Consider the following 14,214-nt stretch of genomic DNA (forward strand, 5'->3'; position numbering starts at 1 on the left):
CGGCTGGGCCGGGGCCGGGAAGCCTGGCCCAGCGCCCGCGACACCGCAGACGCTCTGCTCCCAGATGCGCGGGGACAGGCAGCCGGGGCGGCCCGCCGGGAAGCTAAGTTCTCCCTGCGGCCGAGCGCCCTCGGCCGGGTGCGCGGGAGCTGGGCGACTTCCAGCCGCAGCGCGCAGGCCCGCCCGCGGCCCCCGGGGCGCTGCGCGCGGCCGGACGAGGGCGGGGCCGGCTTTTCTGTCGGCGGACGTGGGCCGCGAGCCGCGCCTTTAAGGCGTCCCGCCGAGCCGGCGCGGGGAACCGAGGGCGGCGCGGGCACGGGCGCGAGCGCGGCTGCCGGGAGTAAGCCGCGGGCTGGGGCCGAGCATCCGCGTCCGGAACGAGCGGCGGGACCCCAGAGGCTGAGGTCAGGTCAGGGGAGCGCGGGCGGGGCGGGGGTGCCCCAGAAGGGGTGTCCGGGGCTCCCTCCACTTCGCTCACGGGGCCAGGACAGGTCGGGACCTGCACCCCCGGATCTGCTCCGTCCGCCGTCCCGCCAGCAGCCCCTGCGACGCCCTTCTGGTGCTTGGATGGCTTTGCCGTTCCCGAATCCCTGTTCCCCCGACCTTCCGGGGCTGGGCTGCCTGCCGCCCTAGCCCCGGCGCAGGTGAGGTCGGGTCCGGGCCCTGCAGCCTCTCCTCCTGCCCCTCCTGCACCAGCACCAGCTCCGGGGTCCCTCTCCCAGCGCCGGGATGGTTTTGAGGCTCCCGCACCCTCGTGCCTCCCACTTCTGGGGAAGGGGGCTGCAGCTCGCCCTCCCAGTCCGTGTCACCTCCCCGCGTCTGCCCCAGAATCTGCACCCCTCAAGACCTTTCCCAGCCAGTGGCTACCCGCAGCATCCCTTCAGCTCCCCTCTCCCTCAACTTGCCCCATATCCCTCGCCCTTGGCGCCCCCTCCTCCCGGCAACCCGCGAGTCTGGAGGCTCTCCAACCATCCTGACAGCCGGTGCCGCCCGCAACCCCAGTATCCCACGCCTACCCCTTCCCTAGTTTTTTGACAGCCCTGGAAATGCGGATTGTGTAATGCCCGCTGCAGGGGTGCACCCCTGATTTGCACCCCTGCATCCGCAGACAGAGTGGAGGCGGCCAAGCTGACGAGTGAGATAGGGAGGAAGAGGGTGCCGGAAGGTCTAGAGGCTGTGCATCCAGGGCTGTGTACGTTGAGCCCTTTTTATTCCCCAGGGGCTGGTTGGTTAAGAAGAGGTCCCAACTGGGACTGGAGGCCAGCATTCGTCTCACCGCTTACCTGCTCAGAAGTCCCTAATGGCTGGCTGGGAGTTAAAAATAGTTTGTTATTAATAACAGCTGACAGAATAAGCAAGTCCTGGGTGCCAGGCCCTGTCCTAAACTCCTTTAAAAGATGACCCACCAACAGCCACATCAGGGAGGTACCAGTGCTCTTACCCATTTCTCAGAGGAAGAAGTGGGGCTTCCAGAGATGGTCCCTTCCCAGGACACACAGTGAGTCTGACCTCAGAGCCCCCATTCTGAACCATTAAAGTTATTTTTACCTAATGGTAACTAATAACTTATCAGCAACATTTTTTATAATATAGGAAGTTAGAAATAAGAGAAATTAATAACCTGTGTTCTTAAGCACCAATTTGTTTTTCTAACATTAGGTTCTCAGGTCAGTAAGGGGTCCTGGGTGTCCTCCTAGAGGAGACTGGAGCCCAGGGAGGAGAAGGGACTTGCTCTAGGCCACACAGGGACTTGCTCCATGCCACCCATGGGATGGGATGCAAAACAGGCCGTGGGATGGTCAATGGGTACCTCCTGGGCTCCGTATGCTGCTCCAGCCCATCAGCCTAGGCCCCTGGAGACCCTGCCCTGTCCCCACTTTGCATCCTGACCTCCCCTTTCCTCCCTGCTTCCTTTGCTTTACCCAGGCCAATGAACATGCGTTCTGTCCCTCTGCTGCCCTGTTCAGGCTGTTCCCTCCTGGGGGCATGCCCTCCCTGGAACCTGATATTTCAGTCTTACCTCCCCCTTAGGCTCCAGCTCAGCTGTCCCCTCCAGAAACACTCTGCCGACTGCTCCCCTGCCCCCCAGCTGAGAGCTATTCCTTTTTCTCCTGGGATCCCGTAATTGGGATCCGCTACTTTCTACCCGCACAGGGACATTTTGGAAATTCTACCGCATGTGTCTGCCTTGTCCTCTCGAGTGTAGCTGTGCTGGCAGAATCAGAAGCGCACCCCAAGACCCTTCTACCCACCTGCCTGGTGAAGCCCCAGCTCAGAGAGAGAGACAGTTCCTTAGAATATGGGGTGGGGGGTGGTGGTTTCCAAAGTAGGAATAGGCTTGGGATTTGTGAAGCCTGCAGGCCCCGAGTCCCTTTATTGAAGTGCAGCCCGGTCACAGGGAGCATGGCTCAGCATGGCACCTAACACTGTAATTACATGTTTGGTTTTGTTAATAATCCAAAGGATTCCCACCAGAAAGTGAGAAAGACTTGGGTCCTAATTCCACCTCTACCTCTTGCTTGCTGTGTGGCCATGGGCCAGTTATCTAACCTCTCTGAGCCTCCGCTTCTGGCACCTGCTTCAGAAGGCAGTGGTTTAGATAAAGCACAGAGCCCGGCATGAGTGGTAAACACTCAATAAGCATCAGCTATTATGAAGAGTGACTGACAGCTGACCACTACTTTGAATCACTGGTGAAATATTAAATTATCATCTAAATGGCTCACAGTGACTCTGTTTAGAGGTGGGCCGAGGGAGTTCAGTCCAAGAAGAGGTAAGGATTTTGTGTATGTTTGTGCTTAGAAAGGCCGATGAGGCTGTTTAAACTCTAAACCATCCATTGCTCTTGCAATGAGGCAGATTGCCTTTCTATATTTAAGCTTTAAAAGTTCATAAGCTTTGAGTTCTGTGTGATTCTGCACACCTAGAGTGAATGTGTGAATACAGTTTGTGCAATTGTAAGTAATTTTGAAACTTGATGATAGGAGGGGAAAAAAACTTGCTCTTAGCCGTGACCTTGATTTGCTGGGTGTGGTGGTTCAGGCCTATCTTGGGAGCAAGATTTTCGTATCAAAGGTTATTTTTGGATTTGGAGGGGAAAAAAATGCAAGGGTGAGTGTTTTATCCTACCAAGCTAGTAAGTAAGCAGCTAAGAGTCAAAATCAGATCCCCTGCATCATGTTCTTTACCAACTCCTGGTTATTTTGGTGACTAGAATAATTATTACACTGATGAGCGTTCAATAGAGCCAGGATGTACTCCTCAAAGCTAAGTGTTTGCACTATGCTGGGAGGCTAGTTCTGCAGGTTGAAAAAAAATTATTTAAAAACTTCTCCTAAATTGATTCTTTACTGAAATAAGTTAGCAACCCATTTGATAATTTAAAGGCTGTTGCATTTAGACACTGTAAGGCACACCTTTTTGTAAATGTCACAGTTCTGTGGAGTTTAGCAGGCTCTAGGACTTTTCTTAATTTCCGTGATACTGTAAGACAGAATCGCTTCTTGTACTATCCAATACTGTGGCCCTTTAAATTCAAAATAATTAATATTAAATAAAACTCAAGATTCTTTTCTCCCGTCACACTAGCCACATTTCAAGGGCCAGATAGCCACCTGTGGCCTGGGTCTCCCACATTGGCAGAGGAGATAGAGAACATTTACGTCTTTGCAGAAAGTTCTGTGAGATGGTGCTGTTTAGATCTGTAAAGCCGTGGCAAAGCTGCTCGATTATGGAGTAAGTTCCATTCTTTCTAGCAAGCCATCTGCAGACCAAGAAATGGGGTGGGCAGAGGATGTTTCATTGATGAGGAACACGCATGTTATTAAATCCCCCTAGCCTCATTTTGGCTGTCTGGCTCACTGCTTTTAACACTGTCAGATTGCAACAATGGGGGAGAGGGTGAAGTCAAATGAAGTATCTCCAGCAGTGCGTCTCCACCTTGACTGCCTGCTAGAACTGCCTGCAGAACTTAACATTTTATACCCATGCCTGGCCTCTGTTCCAGGCCAGGTGAATCTAAATCTCCGGGGCTGAGGCCCAGGAATCTGTACTTTTAAAAAGCTTTCAGGGGATTCTAATGTGCAGAACAACTGCCTTCAAGACTGTGAAGTTAAAAAAAAATTCCCTGAGGACTAGAAGGCAGTGTTTCAAGGTAAACACAGTGAGTGGCTAAGATGTTCCTCGATTTACTGCAGTAATAAATCCAGGGTTGGGGTTGAGTGGGCCCGCTTGCTCTAGAAGAGTGCTCCACTGAGGTCATCTTTGCCTCCTAGAGGGCATTTGGTTGCATCTGGAGACATTTTGGCTTGTCACAACTTGGGGGTAGCATCCAGTGGGTCAAGGCCCGGGATGCTGCCAGGAGCCTACCATGCACAAGTCAGGGCCCTGCAACAACTAAACTGTTCAGTCCCAAATGTCAACCGTGGCACAGTGGAGAAACCTGACCTGGACATAATTTTTGCAAACCAAAGTCCTCTCTGAGCTTGGATGTAGTTGCCTCTTCAGAGACAATCAAGGTACTCTCCTAACTCAGAGCCTCAGAGACCCTCTGCGTCATATTCCAGGCTTCCTGATCCCGGAGGCTGCGCCTGTGGCTGGATGCGCTGGGGCTGAAGCAAGCCACCGACTCAGGAACAGGGCGGCCCGCCTGAGACGTGGGCAGAGGTGCTCTTGTTAAGGAATTATCTAGAGCAACACCAGCCTTTGCTCCGAGGCCATATTCCAGAAGCTGTGGCTATATGGTGGCTGGTATTGGGTGTTTTCCTTGTGATGTACTTGGAACGGGATTCAAGCCTTACTGGGGAGCTGAGCTATGGGCTAGACTCCGGAGTAGAAAGGTAACAACACAGACCTGCCTGCAGACCCGAACACCTGAGCATCGTGGCCCTGCCAGGTGACAGAGGTGTGGCAGGGCCCCCAGCCCGGCCCGAGAGAGCAGGCACAGTCCTCCCTGCTGAGTGAGTACCGGGTGTCCGCCAGTCACTGCCTTGAGCCATCTCCGGGCACCAGTCTCATTTGTCCCCACAGTGAGGCAGCGTCAGTGACTTGTCAAGGTCATATAGCTGATTAGTGGCTGAGCATAGGTTTGAACCCAGATTATGGAGCCGTGAACCTGAACCCCCAGTAGCATTTACACAGGGTGGTACTTTCCCAGCCAGGACTTGGAGCTTGCCAGGCAGGAGAGGGAAAAGGCATGCCAGGGCCAAGGGAGCGTGCGACACAAAGCCTTGGAGGTGTGAAAAGCATGATGTGTCAGGGGTTGTAGATCGCAGGGGAAGAAGGGGAATGGGGAATGTGATAGAAGAGGGTGACACCTGAGAGGTGGGAGGCACTGAATCCTACGTGGTCTTCCGTGCCATGCTGAGGGTCACTGTGCACCACCGTTGACTGGGGGATGGAAGAGAAGGGCTGGGTGACATTAAGTAGCTTGCTTGCTACCCTCTCTGGGTCCCAGCTTCCCATATGGACCAAAGCCCCTAAGACTACACGACCCTGATGGGGAGCATTCATTCTGTTGGTGGCCATAACGAACAGAGTGAAAGAATGGCCTGCCATGGCCCTGTGATTCATGTCCTTCCAGCTTACTGTTTCCTTTTACCGAGTGCCCACCAGGGGCAGGGCAGAAATCTCAAATGCATGAGAGCATTCTGGCAAAATACTCCCACGCACGGAGAATGAAGTGGGCCCAGTGGTGGGGCCGCTGAGGGAAGGTTCGCTGAGGACCCATCCCAGGTCTGCCAGGGGATTTGTAAAGGGGAACCTGGGCTAGGTTGAGGGTATCTTCCAGGTGGAGATAGTAGGGGGTATGCAGAAAAATAGAAAGCCAGTTCATGTAAAGTCACCAGACGGCCAGGTGATCAGCGTGTCTCGCCTCTGCGTCCCTCCGGATTCTCAGCTGCAGAGGGCCCGCAGAAGTCATCATAAGAAGGCAATACTCGTTAAAGCACTTGCCACTTGCAAACTTAGGTCCCATTCCTCCAGCGTTCACCACCCTCTCCCCCCTGCTATTTTAACCCCGGCATCAGGCCAGCTGCCAGGAACATCCACAGCTTAGAGGCCCTTGAGGAATCAATATGATATTCTTGCAAAATTCCTCTTAATGAAAGCAATGTGATAACCAAATTTTAACAGGAAGGCTTTATCATACTATGAGACAGTCCACATAAGAGTTATATTTTCTCCATAGAGTTAGCACAGGATTGCCATCGTAACCTGGACTTTGTTCAGTAACTACTAGTGCCTGTGAGGTAGATTTGATGTTTATGTGTTTATGTGGATGACGTTCTAAACAAAACTGCATTTTATTCTTAACTATGAAATTTTGCGAGTGGCTTTACCACATGCCGCCCTTCCTAAATGCTGATTCTCCTGCGTTACAGAGATCTCTGGAGAAGGGATTCTAGCTAGAAAGAAGGTGGGGACAACTCACAGAGGGTCCTGGACCTCCTGCTGGGAACCAGAAATCTTGCCGGATAGAAACCTGGCAGCTGTTTATTTATAACAGGGCTCCTTTTGTTTAACTCTGGCTTTGTTCCTGCGGTTAGAAAATATAGAAAATACCGGAGACCAACTTTATCTCCTTTAGAAATCCCCTTTAATCTCCTTGCTTTTCCTTTTCCTTAGGAACACAGACGCAGGCAATGCGAGACTGCATTTGGCTGCTGAGGTTCTATGTTAGGCTCCCTGCGGTGGCATAGCCCTGTAGAGGGCTACTTTAATTCCTTTCAGTCATGTGGAAAATAGTCATTTATGTGATGCTCTTTCTAGCACTTTACCTCTAAGACCTCAGCTGATGACAGCGTGTGCATTTATTTGCACTAACTCAGAGAGAGGTGCTCGAACCAGAGCTTGTTCTGGGCTCAAGAGCCCGAAGATTCTGGGGTCCTTGGAGGTAAGAGGGCGAGTGGCTTTTGGCCTGCCTTTCATCCAGGAGACCGGCTTGTATTTCTGTGGTAAACATGATTTCAACCAGGTGGTTATTTCAGATGATCACCGTAGCCCCCACGTTGGCCCCCGAGTCTGATGTTCTGAAGGTGTGAAGTAGATAAGGGCACGTGTTCCTGTTGACTGCTTGGTTCTCGGCCAGTACGATATTTTGGACGACATGCCGCAGGGTGCATAAGCCACCTGCCTTCCGGCTGAGTCCCCGAGGGAACGCCAGCCTCCCCCTCCTCGGCCTCCGTCTCACCTCCGGAGGATTGGGTAGCAGGGTTTTCTGGTTTTGATGCTCTGTCCACAGGCCAGACTGGCCAGGCTATTTCTTTGCCTGTACTGCTGCCCCAAGCGGCAGAACCGGGGAGGGGGCTGTGGGCTTGGCTGGTTCTTGGGCAAGAATGCCCATGGGGAACCATTTTCTAGTGTTCTGGTGTGAAGCAGGCAGGACAGAGTGAATCTTCTATCAGTTCCTTTCCCTTAGCAGAGGACATGCGAATTTCTGGCTTATTCTGGCAGTGAGTGTGGTTCCAAGATGGGAAAGTCTTATCTTACCTCTTATAGTGCTGAGCTCTGACCCTTGAGGACTGAAGTTTCTGACTTGACCTTTAGACGGCCTCACAGGGCAGGAGTCCTCCACGTTTCTGTTTCTTAGAGAAACAACTAAGGTTTGGTTGCTGTCTCTAATGGGTCTTTGTAACTAGCACCCTGTCCAGGACTGGCCAGTAGAACTTGCACTATTGAGAATAAAATTGTCTCTAGTTTTGCCATCCCACATGCAAGCCACTAGCTGCATGTGGCTATTGAGTACCTGAAATGTACCTAGTGTGGTTGAGGAACTGAATTTTAAATTTTATTTAATTTTGATCCATTTAAATTTAAACAGCCCCTTGTGGCTGGTGGCTACTGCATTGGACAGCGCAGGAAAGACCATTTTATTTGAGGAGTTTATATTATATTTTTAAATTAAATAACCTTATATTATACATGCACATTGGTAGCGGTTCAAAAGGCACAAAAGGTTATCAGTGAAAAGTCTCCTTCATACCTGCCCCTAGCCCCAGTTTGCCTTCCTAGTGCCAGCCATGGTCAGTTTCCTGTGTATCCATCCAGAAACATTGCACACATGTATAAGCATGTCATATTTCTCCCTCCGTCTCTTTCCTTTAAAGCAAGAAGTGTTATTCTGTCCACTCTCTACTGCTCTTTGCTTTTTAAAGTTAGCAATGTACCTGGGAGGTCATTACCCATAGAGACAAATTTAAAACTAAAAACTGAATACTCCTTATTTTAGTGTCTTATATTTAGTTTCATTTTTATTTAGTGGCTATACATATTACTCCTCTATAAAGCTATACCAACATTTATTTATTTATTTATTAAGGTGTTATTGATATACCCTCTTATGAAGGTTTCACGTGAAAAACAATGTGATTACTGCATTCACCCACATTATCAAGTCCCCACCCACACCCCAATGCAGTCACTGTCCATCAGTGTAGTAAGATGCCACAGGTTCACTATGTGCCTTCTCTGTGCTACACTGTGTTCCCCGTGACCCCTCACCCCATGTGTACTAAACATAATACCCCTCAGTCCCCTTCTCACTCCCTCCCCCCCACCCCTCCCCTTTTGGTAACTGCTAGTCCCTTCTTGGAGTCTGTGAATCTACAGCTGTTTTGTTCCTTCAGTTTTGCTTCATTGCTATACTCCACAAATGAGGGAAATCATTTGACCCTTGTCTTTCTCCGCCTGGCTTATTTCACTGAGCATAATGTCCTGTAGCTCCATCCATGTTGCTGCAAATAGCTATACCAGCATTTATTGAACAGGTTTCCCCTATAAGTGGGCATGGAGTTATTTCTAATTTTGCCAAGATAAATAAGACTGTAACAACCTTGCACAAACATCTTTTCACATATTAGGTATAAATATAAATTCCTAGAAGTGAGATTGTTAGGTCAAGGGTATGTCCATCTTCCACTGCTGCAGAATTTGCCAAATTGCCATCCATAGAGTCCTTGATGGGAATGTAAAGTGACCCATTATTTCCCCCACAGCCTTAGCAACACAGCCTGTTAACTTTGTGTTCTTTGCCACTATAGTGAATAAAGATCACAGGCACCTTGTGGATTTAATTTCCATTTCTCTTATTATAAATGAGATGGAGCATCTTTTTATATGTCTGAGTCATTTGTATTTGGTAAGTTATCCATTCAGATCATTTGCCTGTTTTCCTATTAGATTTTGTTGTTGTTATTGATAGGAGCCCTTTATACATTAAGGAAATTAAGTCTGTTGCCTGTGATATTTATTGACAATTTGTATCTTGTTCCTGTGGACATTTACAAAGATTTTTATCCAAGAACTTTATTAATCTTGTTACATCCCAGCCCTTCTGCCACCAGCCGCCTCAGGAACCTTCTCCGTCTACCCCAGGGATGAGGCTGCTCTGGGTTTTATATTTTATTTGCAAAGTCTGTCCCTGTGGAGATATTTTAGAACAGAGTTCTCAGGTTTTCTTCTGGAACATTCATGGTTTTATTTTTCTGATGCCTAACTTTCTGCGCCCTCTGAGAGAATTTGGGGTTTTGCGGGTTTCCTTTCCCTCGCCTGGCCCCTCCTTCCCCTGCCCTTGGGCCTTTGCCGGGGTCTCCCTGCTCTGTCCAGCCCCGTTTTCGAGCTGGGAGGTCCCCTCGCTGGCCTCTGGTAGAAGCATTATCCTCGCTTGTCGGTTACCACCTTCGTCTCACTCCTTTATTTCTGGGGACAACTTTTAGGAGAACCCTCATCCCAGATGGAAGAGGAGAGTTTCCACCTTTGTTTGCAGCTCTTACCCCCAGACCCCCTTCCTCCCTAACCCGCTCCCTGTGGTTCCTTTCTCACCCGCGCGGTGCAGAAATCACCAGCTCACTCCCAGGCTTTGCGCGCCCCCCACGGACTTCCTCCTTCACGCCCTGCTAGGCCCAGCTCCCTGTCGCACAGGCTTGCGCTTTGTGTAGGTCGCTTAAGCCGCAGCGTGTTTGCACTTTGCTTGAGCCAAGGAGGACAGCGCTCTGCCTCCAGCGGTGCCAGCAATTTTGCCCGGCTGTTAGCACTTCATTCATATTCCCTAATATGATTTAATACTTTGTCATTTTCTTTCTTGTGATTCCAGAATCTCATTTTCAGCTTCTGCCAGAGCCAAGAGCCGGAGCAGTTGAGAAAAAGAAGGCTGCACTCTTTGATGAGTGAGTAGAGATTTTTAACACCACAGATTACAATAAAAAAAAAAAATGGAAAGCAGCCCTTAATGAGCCTGACCTCCTCTGGAAGCTTCCCAGAAACCCCTCTGCAGGCCGGCCTGTGGTGGGCGCTTTCTCTGGTTCGGCAGGTCTGGTGGGAGGGTTTGGGCACCTGAATCTTTTCACAGCTCAGGTATGCACCCCCAAAGCCCCCTACAAACAGCTGCAGGCAGTTCTCAAAGACAGTGCCAGGAGTAGGGCTCTGAGTTTAAAGAGTCCAGAAGACCCGGGCCTGTGGGGACCCGTGTGACACTTGAGTCAGCCCTGAAGGGAGACAGGAGCCCATCAGGCAGCCAGGACATGAGATGTGAAGGGGTAAGGAAAAGGTGGAGCATGTGGTTGTATGGGGCTTGCATGCGGACACAAGTTGGCTATTTGGGGTACAGGCAGAGATGGGCAGTCTGGACCAGGAGGTTGAATTGGGATCAAATGGAGTGGTTGGAGGTCACGTCAGGCTGAGCAGCCTCATCCTGGGGGCAGACGGAGAAGGTTCCTGCAGCAGCTGGTGGTAGAAGGGCTGGGATGTGACAGAAATGGGAGCAGACAGAAATGAGGACCTGGACCTGGTCTGGTGGCCGAGGGAGCTGTGGACTGACCCATACAAAGTCTCACGCCTGGTGGGGAGTTTTCTTTCCACCCAGCATTCCTAGTAAATGTTGAACCAAACTGGCCTAAGGAAGTGGTTGCAACAGGCTTTCAGGGGTATAAACCCCCTAAAGCTGTGCTGTCCGGTATAGGAGCTGGTATTCAGATGTGTCTACTAAGCAGTTAAAACGTGACAGACATGACTAAAAAAAATGAACTTTCAATTTTATTTCATTAATTTACACTTAAATAGCCATGCACTGAACAGCACAGTTTGTCTAGGTTCAGGCAAGTTGGCCGCAGTGCTGGCTCCCCTCCGCCACTGCGTAACAGGAGTGGGGAGAATGAGACACGCATCAGAGTCGGGGAGGCCGGACTGGTGGGGAGGCTAGTGGCGGAAATGAGTGAGTCCAGAGAAGGGGGAGAGATGTGTCCAAGACATTGTGGGACTGTTGGGTCCTGGGGGTGGTCAAGCAGGCTTTTCGGAAAAGTCTGGAAGGAAGTTCTAGCCAGGTATGTTGATTTTCTAATTCCCTTCAGGAGGGAGTGGTGGAAGATGTAGGAATGGGGAATTCACAGAAGAAGACCGTGAGGAGAGCATGATGGGAATGACAGGGGAGAGAGTGAGGAGAACATCACGGGATCATCAGGAGAGAGAGGAGAGCATTATGGGGAATATCCAGGGGGAGAGAGGAGAGCATTATGGGAATATCCAGGGGGAGAGAGGAGAGCATTATGGGGAATATCCAGGGGGAGAGAGGAGAGCATTATGGGGAATATCCAGGGGGAGAGAGGAGAGCATTATGGGGAATATCCAGGGGGAGAGAGGAGAGCATTATGGGAATATCCAGGGGGAGAGAGGAGAGCATTATGGGGAATATCCAGGGGGAGAGAGGAGAGCATTATGGGGAATATCCAGGGGGAGAGAGGAGAGCATTATGGGAATATCCAGGGGGAGAGGAGAGCATTATGGGAATATCCAGAGGCGAGTGAGAGGACAGTACGTGGGGCCCCAGGCCAGGCGTGCTCACATCCGTGGCTTGTTTCTGGAGCAGGGCTGTCAAGGCTGCAAGCAGAGGAGGAACAGGCTCAGCCAGAGGGAGAGGGAGACAAGACCAGGAGGGGAGACGTGAGCACCTCGTCACCGTGATCCCGAGGCCTTTGCCATGCTTTCAGTGGTGACTAGGCCGGCGTGACTGCCTGTTTGTAAATTTCAGTGTGATTTTCTTCTGTGGTGGAGAAACTCTGTATGACCAGGAGTTAGAATTGCCCATTTCTCAAATTATTCTTTCTCATTGTTCCTGGGGCATCCACCCAAGAGGATCTTTTTTTTTTAAATTTCAGTATCATTAATCTACAATTACATGAAAGACATTATGTTTACTAGGCTCCCCCCTTCACCAAGTTCCCCCCACATACCCCTTCACAGTCACTGTCCATCTGCGTAGTAAGATGCTGTAAAATCACTACTTATCTTCTCTGTGTTGCACAGCCCTCCCCGTGCCCCCCCACGCACTATACATGCTAATCGTAATGCCCCCTTTCTTTTTCCCCACCCTTATCCTTCCCTTCCCACCCATCCTCCCCAGTCCCTTTCCCTTTGGTAACTGTTAGTATTCTTGGGTTCTGTGATTCTGCTGCTGTTTTGTTCCTTAAGTTTCCCTTTTTTCTTATACTCCACATATGACTGAAATCATTTGGTACTTGTCTTTCTCTGCCTGACTTATTTCACTGAGCATAATACCCTCTAGCTTCATCCATGTTGTTGCGAATGGTAGGATCTGTTTTTTTATTATAGCTGAGTAATATTCCCTTGTGTATATGTACCACATCTTCTTTATCCATTCATCTACTGATGGACACTTAGGTTGCTTCCATTTCTTGGCTATTGTAAATAGTGCAGCGATAAACATAGGGGTGCATCTGTCTTTTTCAAACTGGAGTGCTGCATTCTTAGGGTAAATTCCTATAAGTAGAATTCCTGGCTCAAATTTTGAGCATTTTGAGGAACCTCCATATTGCTTTCCACAATGGTTGAACTAATTTGCATTCCCACCTACAGTGTAGGAGGGTTCCCCTTTCTCCACAACCTCGCCAACATTTGTTGTTGTTTGTCTTTTGGATGGTAGCCATCCTTACTAGTGTGAGATGATATCTCATTGTGGTTTTAATTTGAATTTCTCTGACAAGCGATGTGGAGCATCTTTTCATGTGTCTGTTGGCCATCTGAATTTCTTCTTTAGAGAACTGTTTATTCAGCTCCTCTGCCCATTTTTTAATTGTATTATTTGCTTTTTGTTTGTTGAAGTGTGTGAGCTCTTTATATATTTTGGATATCAACCCTTTATCAGATCTGTCATTTATGAATATATTCTCCCGTACTATAGGATACCTTTTTGTTCTATTGATGGTGTCTTTTGCTGTACAGAAACTTTTCAGCTTGATATAGTCCCACTTGTTCATTTTTGCTTTTGTTTCCCTTGCCCGGGGAGATATGTTCAAGAAGAGGTCACTCATGTTTATGTCTAAGAGATTTTTGCCTGTTTTTTTCTAAGAGTTTTATGGTTTCATGACTTACGTTCAAGTCTTTGATCCATTTTGAATTTACTTTTGTGTATGGGGTTAGACAGTGATCCAGTTTCATTCTCTTACATGTAGCTGTCCAGTTTTGCCAGCACCATCTGTTGAAGAGACTGTCATTTCCCCATTGTATGTCCATGGCTCCTTTATCGAATATTAGTTGACCATATATGTTTGGGTTAATGTTTGGAGTCTCTATTCTGTTCCATTGGTCTGTGGCTCTGTTCTTGTGCCAGTACCAAATTGTCTTGATTACTGTGGCTTTATAGTAGAGCTTGAAGTTGGGGAGTGAGATCCCCCCCACTTTATTCTTCCTTCTCAGGATTGCTTTTGCTATTTGGGGTCTTTGGTGTTTCCATATGAATTTTTGAACTATTTGTTCCAGGTCATTGAAGAATGCTGTTGGTAATTTGATAGGGATTGCATCGAATTTGTATATTGTTTTGGGCAGGGTGGCCATTTTGACAATATTAATTCTTCCTAGCCAGGAGCATGGGATGAGTTTCCATTTGTTAGTGACCTCTTTAATCTCTCTTAAGAGTGTCTTATAGTTCTCAGGGTATAGGTCTTTCACTTCCTTGGTTAGGTTTATTCCTAGGTATTTTATTCTTTTTGATGCAATTGTGAATGGAGTTGTTTTCCTGATTTCTCTTTCTATTGGTTCATTGTTAGTGTATAGGAAAGCCACAGATTTCTGTGTGTTGATTTTGTATCCTGCAACTTTGCTGAATTCTGATATTAGTTCTAGTAATTTTGGAGTAGAGTCTTTAGGGTTTTTTTATGTACAATATCATGTCATCTGCAAATAGTGACAATTTAACTTCTTCTTTAC

General features: G+C 48.9%; 1 protein-coding gene across 5 annotated transcripts in view; it reads left to right on the top strand.

The window, feature by feature from the left end:
* The first annotated feature begins 250 nt into the window (after positions 1–250).
* The window catches only part of ABHD6 (abhydrolase domain containing 6, acylglycerol lipase), a 47,643-nt gene continuing 33,679 nt past the window's right edge, over positions 251–14,214 (top strand). The window contains exons 1-2 of one of the 5 annotated variants that reach the window (XM_037019251.2): positions 251–404; positions 10,091–10,163. The gene's annotated coding sequence lies outside the window, so the exon portion shown is untranslated. Of the gene's footprint in view, positions 405–438; positions 645–1,128; positions 1,193–1,248; positions 1,499–10,090; positions 10,164–14,214 lie in introns of those variants that run through there. The other 4 variants (XM_017656802.3, XM_037019252.2, XM_017656801.3 and 1 more) reach the window with 4 other exon arrangements.

This window comes from Manis javanica, chromosome 3 (assembly GCF_040802235.1).
Source record: "Manis javanica isolate MJ-LG chromosome 3, MJ_LKY, whole genome shotgun sequence".
Taxonomy (NCBI): Eukaryota; Metazoa; Chordata; class Mammalia; order Pholidota; family Manidae; genus Manis; species Manis javanica.